This window comes from Oreochromis aureus, linkage group 20 (assembly GCF_013358895.1).
Source record: "Oreochromis aureus strain Israel breed Guangdong linkage group 20, ZZ_aureus, whole genome shotgun sequence".
In the NCBI taxonomy this organism is placed as follows: domain Eukaryota; kingdom Metazoa; phylum Chordata; class Actinopteri; order Cichliformes; family Cichlidae; genus Oreochromis; species Oreochromis aureus.
In genome coordinates, this window is record NC_052961.1 from 2,222,953 (window position 1) to 2,231,427 (window position 8,475).

An 8,475-nucleotide genomic window follows, 5' to 3' on the forward strand; every position below is an offset into this window, starting at 1 on the left:
TAACAAACAGAATTCCTCTGAAACTTCCTCAAACCAATGAGCACCATATTTCCTGCATGCTGTATGCACTCATGTTTTCCAAAACATTTTTGTACTACTTAGCTGTGTTGTTTTTGAAAAAGTTGTTGTATCTCATTAATGTAAGTCTCTCAAAAGCGTTCACTTGACAGTCTGTTCCTTCTGGGTGTAAGCACAAGATTGCTGAGGCTAAAAAGCCTTTCAACTGGTGCGCTTGATGGTGTGGCTGTGTTGTACCTCAGTGAAATGGCCTTAATCCTGGGAAACTGGCTAAGAACACCCAGCTCAGACCCAGCAGATTTCAAATATTCCATCACCTCTGTTTCAGCAGAGTAGGTACAGTCGTCCTCCTCAAATGAAAAAAAAAGTCATCAGTGGAGTTAGCAGGGTTCTTGTGATCTTGAGCAGGTTGTTGGTCTTCAAGAGACAACCCACGGCACTCTGTAGTAAGCATTGCCCTAACCATGTCTTTTTCTCTTCTTCTCTGATCCAGCGTAACTTAAATTTAGGCAAAGTGACTGCAGCCAGGAGAGCTTCTTTATTGTCCATCATTGAGGAAAAGCGCACCTTGATCGCCTATGAGAGAAAAATACATCAGACACTTCACATAAGAGCATGATAAATAAAACAAAAATTTATTTTAGGGTAAGGCTATATATAGATTACCTTAACAATGATATCAGGGAGGGATGCTGTCAGCTTAAGCTGGTCCTGCAGTGCCAGCGTCCTGGACATTAGAATCTCCAGAGTTGGAAGAAGGATTCCAAAATAGCAGTTCTCTTCTCCTTGCAATATGTCTAGTGCAACAGTGAGTGGCTTCAGCACGATACAATACTCCTTTAGGAACAGATACTCCCGATCAGTGAAGCATTTGATTCCAAACTGAGTGCAGACAGTATTTAATTCAGCAAGGGAATGTCAGTGATCCTGGACAGAGCGTCGTGAAATGAATTCCATCGTGTTGAAACAGGTACTATGAGTTTTTTCTTGAAAAATTATCTACCAACTCTGAAGCAACAGAAGAACGGTTTGCTTTTGTCCACATTGCAGAACACTTTGAAGTTGCACTTCTGTAGATGAATTTTGCCTCATTTGCTTGAAGCCATTTCTCAACATCATGAAAAATTAAGTTCAGTGTGTGTGATGCACACCTTAAGTGTGGAGGGAGAAAACTGTCCTTCAGATTCTGTGGAGAGGGTCTGCTCAACATCAGTAAATGTCACCTCTTCATCTTCTTCCGATTCCTCATCAGAGTCTGATTTTTGGAACATTCTAAAAGCTTTGATAAAATTGGACCCGTTGTCTGTCACGGTGGCTGTCACTTTAGAGTTCAGTCCATAAGCCGAATGTACTTGCTCGATTTCATTGCCGATGACATCATATGTGTGTCTCCCTCGAACTCTTTTACATGCTAGCGCTGCATGTCCTTGTACAAAAGTAGAAGGATCAATCCAGTGTGCCGTCATTCTGAGAAAACTTTTGTTATGGCTGGTCCAAATGTCAGCAGTCGTGGAAATATATTCCAAACTCTCGAATGTCTCTTTAAGCTCCATTTCCATGTCAGCATAACACTTATCTAAGTAAGTAGAAAACGTTTTTCGATCAGGCAGTGCTGCTTTTTTGCCACACACAGGTATTTTGTTTAATATGCACCTAAAAGACGGAGACTCTACAGTACGCAGCGGTAGCATCTCTTCCACAGTGTAGCCTGCAATCATTTTCTTAAGCTCACCTTCAGACGCTTTCTGTGTTGCTGAAGTGAAATCAAGCTTCGTCTGCTTAGCAGGAGTTGCCGCGGTGTTATCCATGGATGATGAAGAGGGCTCACTCAGAAGGCTTTATCTGTGCTGCCGTGTCAGGTGCTTCAGCAGATTACTCGTGCTATTGACAGCGGCCGATAATTTTTTCTCCCCAGGACATAGCTTACATATTACCGTAATGTTCTTGTCTGCTTGTTTTAGAAAAGTGAAGTGACGGGAATATTTCCATTTCAAAAATCAGCCACTCGCTTCAGCCGAGTCCAACATCTTCCGCTGTAGAATACGACTATGCAGCAAACTGGCGCGAAATGACGTGCAGCTGCACTACAGCGATGTTAAAGCGGCAGAGTTTATTTTTACCTTTAGAAGATAAATTATTGAAATTAAATAATGATTTTCAGCGAGTTTAGTTATTTTACAATGTAACGCAAGTACATTGTAAGTAACTGTAATTAAAATACCTAAAAATGAACAGTAATTAGTTACTCTACTTTTTCAGTGGAAAAGTAATTTAAATACAGTAACGCGTTACACCCAACACTGATTATAAACAGATCTAACTGCAGATGTATTGTCCACTACAGCACAAATGTCACATAATCTCCTCCTGCCAAGCAGAAAATGTTCCATGTGTGATTGTGGAGCACAACTCTGTTAAAGAAACACACGAAAATAAAATAAAATAGAAACTCTGCTGGTAATTCTGTCTGTACATGTTAATAACACGGTTCACTAAATATGTGTTAAAACTATAGAAACAAATGGATAAAAATTATATGGAATATTCCTCCATTTAAAATGGTACTCTGTACTGTGTGTCTCTTTTTAAATTTCTACCGTGAATCATCATTTATTATTAGGAAAAAAGATTATGAGGTCATTTCCAAGTAAGCCCATCCTTCTGCTTTGGGAAAAAATTATTCAGATTATTCAACTGGAAAAAATTCAAGACATCTGGGAGTCTTCCCTGGAATGGGTGTCCCAAGCAAATTCAGCCAAAGGTCAGACTGTGCAATGCTCAGAGAAACTGCACAAAACTCACGAGCTACATCTCAGACTCTACAGGCCTCAATCAGCATGTTAAAGTTCTTTGTGAAACAATCTTATATTCTGGTTCTTATACAGAACTTTTTCTACTCGAGCACTTTACACAACATGCTTTATTCACACATCCATTCAAGCACTTGTTTTCTATGCTTAGGTGCTTGCTGTCTAACATTCGTACTCTGGTGCGTCCTGTACTGCCTCCTGTATTGTTCTTCACTGCACAGTACACACAGCCTGCTCCAGGCACTCTTCAGGCACAGGCAGCATTACATAGTTCATAACTTGCTGTGTGAGCATGCCAGAGCTCCCAGCAGGTGAAAGAGGAGGAGGCTGCACTGGTTTTTTAACCTCGAGGGGTCCAAAGTGGCTGAGGGTGCCATTCAAGCCTCTGGAAGCCCTGGGAACACTTCCAGTCTCGGGAGAAACAAAAACGGTCTTTGCTGGAACAATTCCATACTCAGAAGGTGCAACTGAAAAACAGTTCTTTGTGTACACAGCCTTAGAGCAAGTGTCCATAAGGTGAACAGTTTTTAGGTGGGCTGAGTCCAAAAAACTACAGTCTGGTAACTTAACTGCCTCATTGTTGCTTTGTTACAAGACACGTATAGTATTTACAGTGCCAGAATAGTCTTTGTCAGTAGACAAACACACTGAACAGTCCACAGGGGCCGAAACAGAAAAACACAAACCTGAGCTGGTTATAATGTAATGTATACTTAATTAATTCCCACAGGGAAATTACTCCTCTGCATTTAACCCATTCACTCAGTGAAGCAGTGAGCAGCCACCAATCCAGCGCCCGGGGAGCAGTGTGTAGGGACGGTACCTTGCTCAGGGTTACCTCAGGATAGCCGTTCAGTGGATTCGAATCCCCGACCTTCTGATCATGGGACAACCACTCTACCTACTGAGCTATCCATGGCCCTATCCCAGGCTCAACAGTACAACTTAGGTAATAACTTCAAACTCAGGCAGAGCTTTCATCACCCCCTGGCTCCCGAATTGGTTACAGTGTCCTCGTTCACATTCGCTGAAGAAAACAAAAAGTGGATCTCTGGCCTGTTTGAAGGCCAGACCATCAACCTCCCATTCAGGAAACACAAACATAGAAACAGACTTAAATTCTTTAGAGCTGGAATTCACAGTGTCTGAAGTAATCCCCCTATGTTCAAAAGCACAAGAGAAACAGAGTTTAAAGTCTATAGTACCACAGTTAACCTTCTCCGACAAAACAGTCTTAATTTCTCCCTGCTCGGACAGAGCAAAACAAAAGTTTCTTTGACTCCGGGGAAGTCTGGGGTTCCAACTGCAGCAGGGGACACTTGGGCACCGCTTCCTCCTGGAAGTGGGTGCGAGGGAAGCTAACGTCGCAGGAACCGGGGGTGACATGCCGGTCAATTCCTCGTCATCTGCCCACATCCTTGCCAGAAACGAGGCATGCGACGGGAGGTCCTACCGAGATGGTGAGGAAGAGTGGCTTGTTCGTGGTGGAGATGTGGATGCAGGGGGCTCCGAGCTGGGGCAAAGCCTGGATCCGAATCTCCTTGTGGCTGCGAGGCTGTGGCGGAAAACATTAAGCAGCTGAGGAGTCCATAACGGCCTGAGCCAGAACCCGGGTTCAGTATTCCTCTTTCCCAGTAAGAAGTAGCTCACAGGCCTCCACGATCATCAGGAATTGGAGCAGCCACAGCTCTCTCTCCAGGATCGCCTCCATGGCTGCCTGAAAAACTGAAACTCTCTGTGGATCCTGAGAGACGTGGAGGTGGAAGGTGATCCTAACCAGCCTCTCAGTTTCCTCAATCAGTTCCGTGAGAGTGTCCACTGGTCAGGTTGTGTTTTTACAGCTGGTTTGGCCAGTGTGTTTGTGGGGTGGACCCAAAAGAACACAAGGGAGAGACGGAAGTGAACCTTTAACAAAAAGCGAGCCGTTTATTTTGGGCTAATGTCAAAAATGGAAAACAAGGTAAAACGTACTGGGACAAAACTAAGCTAAAAACTAAACTGGGAGCAGCTTAATTACTACTGACAACTAGAACATGAAACATGAAACTGAACAGGTACATGCAAAACATGAACATAAGAAAAAAAAAAAACATGAGCATGAATATGAACCTGAACCTCACCCTGAATGGTAGAAAGAAAACTCGGTGACCAGAAGTGACTTGACATGGTGACAACAAATGACCCGACAACAAACAGAGGAAGACAGAGGACATAAAGCAGGGGTCTCCAACGCCAGGCCTGGAGGGCCGGTGTCCTGCAGGTTTTAGATCTCACCCTGGGTCAACAAACCTGAATTAAATGATTAGTTCATTACCAGGCCTCTGCAGAACTTCAAGACATGTTGAGGAGGTAATTTAGCCATTTGAATCAGCTGTGTTGGCTCAAGGACACATCTAAAACCTGCAGGACTCCGGCCCTCGAGACCTGGAGTTGTAGACCCCTGACTTAAAGGGACAGAAGGATAATGAGGGAAGTGGAAACACCTGGGGAAACACAGCTGATACAAATAAACGTGACGCCACAGGGGAAGGAAAACTAAACACACTGAACATGGAAACACAAGACTTTCAAAATAAAACAGCTAAACATGGAGAGGCATACACATGACAACACAAGCTTGACAATAGGACGTGGAACACGCAGACATGACAGACGGGGGGGGGAAGAGAAAGGTACACAAGGAGAGGAACATGGGGACAGATAAGGGAGACGAGAGGGAAAAACCAGGGGAACCTACATAGACAAGGAGATCACACATGACGAGCAGGAAAAGACTCGTGAACACGGAGACATTGAAGAAAAAGAACTTTGCATTAATGCAATTTAACATGATAAAATCAAAAATACAAAATAAACTCAAAACGCTGGGTCACCCAGCCCCTGACACTCATGGTCTGGTCTGTTGTATTTCTAGCTTCTTTAGTTATTCCTTAGTGTTTTTGGTGATTTCTAGTCTTTAGGCTTTGTCAGTGTGCCTCTGCTGGTTTCCGTGTTATGTTTAGTTATCCTGGTTTCTATGTTTGTCTGTTTCCAATGTCTACTCTGTGCCTTTCCCGTGTCCCACGTTCCATGTCTCTATGTTCCCTCTGTCTCCCCAGTCAGTCTCCATGTCATAGTTTGTACTCTTGTCTCTGTGCTCCATGTTTGCTCTGTTTTCCCTGTCAACCATGCGTCCTTGTCAAGTCTGCATCTTCGAGCCGGTCTTGCGTTTCCTGTTTTACTTTGATAGTGTCATGGTCCAGAGTCTGGTGACTCTGTGTTTGTTTTTTGATTATTTAATATGCTTTGATTTTTGGTCCCTCATGGTTTAGTCTGCATTTCTAGCACCCTAAGTTCTTTAGTATTTCCTGTTTTCTAGTCTTTAGGTTTTGTCAATGTGCCTCCCCTGTGTTCTGTGTTATGATAAGTTATCCTGGTTTCTATGTTTGTGTTTTTCCAATGTCTACTCTGTGCCTTTCCTGTGTCCCACGTCATGTCTCTACGTCTCAGTGTCAATTACGCGTCTTTGTGTATGTCTCTTGAATTTCCTGTTTTACTTAGTAGTCTCGTGTCCTGTGTTTAGTGTCTTCTGTTTTGCTTCCTTGCCATCTCATCATGTCTAATTAGGTTCAGCTGTGTCTTCCTCCTATTTTTCATTTCCTCGTTACTCTCTTGTGTATTAAAGTCCTGTGTTTTCCTCTGTCCATTGTCGTGTAACTGCCACACAACTGCAGTCTCTACTACAGCACAAATGTCACATATTCTCCTCCTGCCAAGCAGAAAATGTTCCATGTGTGATTGTGGAGCACAACTCTGTTAAAGAAACACATGAAAATAAAATAAAATAGAAACTCTGCTGGTAATTCTGTCTGTACATGTTTATAACACGGTTCACTAAATGTGTATTAAAACTATAGAAACAAATGCATAATGATTATATGGAATATTCCTCCATTTACTCTGTGTTTCTTTTTAAATTTCTACCATGAATCATCATTGATTATTTGATTAAATGAAAAAGGGGAGCTGAAGTCGCCCTCTGGGAAAGATTAGCAAAAAAGATTATGAGGTCATTTCCAAGTAAGCCCATCCTTCTGCTTTGCGAAAAATTACTCAGATTATTCAACTGGAAAACATTTAAGACATCTGGGAGTCTTCCCTGGAATGGGTGTCCCAAGCAAATTCAGCCAAAGGTCAGACTGTGCAATGCTCAGAGAAACTGCACAAAACTCACGAGCTACATCTGAGACTCTACAGGCCTCAATCAGCATGTTAAAGTTCTTTGTGAAACAATCTTATATTCTGGTTCTTATACAGAACTTTTTCTACTTGAGCACTTTACACAACATGCTTTATTCACACATCCATTCAAGCACTTGTTTTCTATGCTTAGGTGCTTTCTATCTAACATTCAGACTCTGATGGATGCGTCACAGAGCACCTTGGGGTTAGATATTTGTCCTGTGTTGTTGGTCACCAGAGATTATATTTAATTAATTTTAGAACCTGGTAAGAACCAGATGGTTTTTCCGATTTTTCATTATATCCACAGGAGACCGTGGTTCAGGGGGTTGGGAAGCTCAACTTGTAACTGGAAGGTTGTCGGTTAGATCCCCAACTCTGTCTGTCCTGGTCATTGTGTCCTTGGGCAAGACACTTCACCTACCACCTACTGGTGTTGGCCAGAGGGGCCAATGGCCCGATATGGCAGCCTCGCTTCTGTCAGTCTGCTCCAGGGCAGCTGTGGCTACAACTGTGGATTGCCTCCACCAGTGTGTGAATGTGAGAGTGAATGAATAGTGGAATTGTAAAGCGCTTTGAGGGTCTTGAAAAGCGCTATATAAATGCAGTCCATTATTATCCAGAAACAGAAAACCTTAGACTTGAAAGCAGCTGTATATAGTTTTTCACATGACTGTACTTGTAGGCTTGAGGCAGGTTCAGTTAGTGTAGCACAGCAGCTCAGAGCAGACCTCTGAGTTCAGTCTTCACTCTGGCTTCAGTCACAGCTCTGTTAATATCATTACTGCTTTTACAGGAATCTCCTCATGATTTCAGACCTGCATACATCTCTCCTGCAGTTTGAAAACCTGGGCGCCGGGTCAGCTCAGTGGGTGAGTTGGCGACCATGGTGCCCGTATAGCCAGAGAGCAGTAGGCCCGGGTTTGAGTCCAACTTTAGGCCCTCTCTCGCTCTGCTTGCTTTCCTGTCTATCTACACTGTTTTGATTCAAAAAAGGCTAAAAGGCCCAAAAAAAGTCTTCACAAGAAAGAAGACTTTACACCAGCCTTATTTGAGCTTCCACCAAACAAACAGATAATAATCACCCGGTGGATTAATAACAGAGGCTCTGTGCATATTAATAAATGATGAGTTCATACCTTTCCAAGCCAACCTTAGCTCAGAAATGACTTCACGTAGTTTGAACATTAAAGCAGTTGTCAGGTCCACTTCTTGTTCTTCCTGCCTGTGAACTTATTTCAGAAGGAATGGAGGTTGAAGGCAACAGTGGTCCCCGTGGAAATCTCTGGTTCTGTCCATTTTCATTTAAAAAATTGTCACTCACTAATGCTGATGGGAAAAAGAAGTGCTGACACGTAGAAACAGAACTCTAATATCAGGTGTCTTTAAACTTTAAATTTTGAATGTCTGAATACAGTCTACAGGT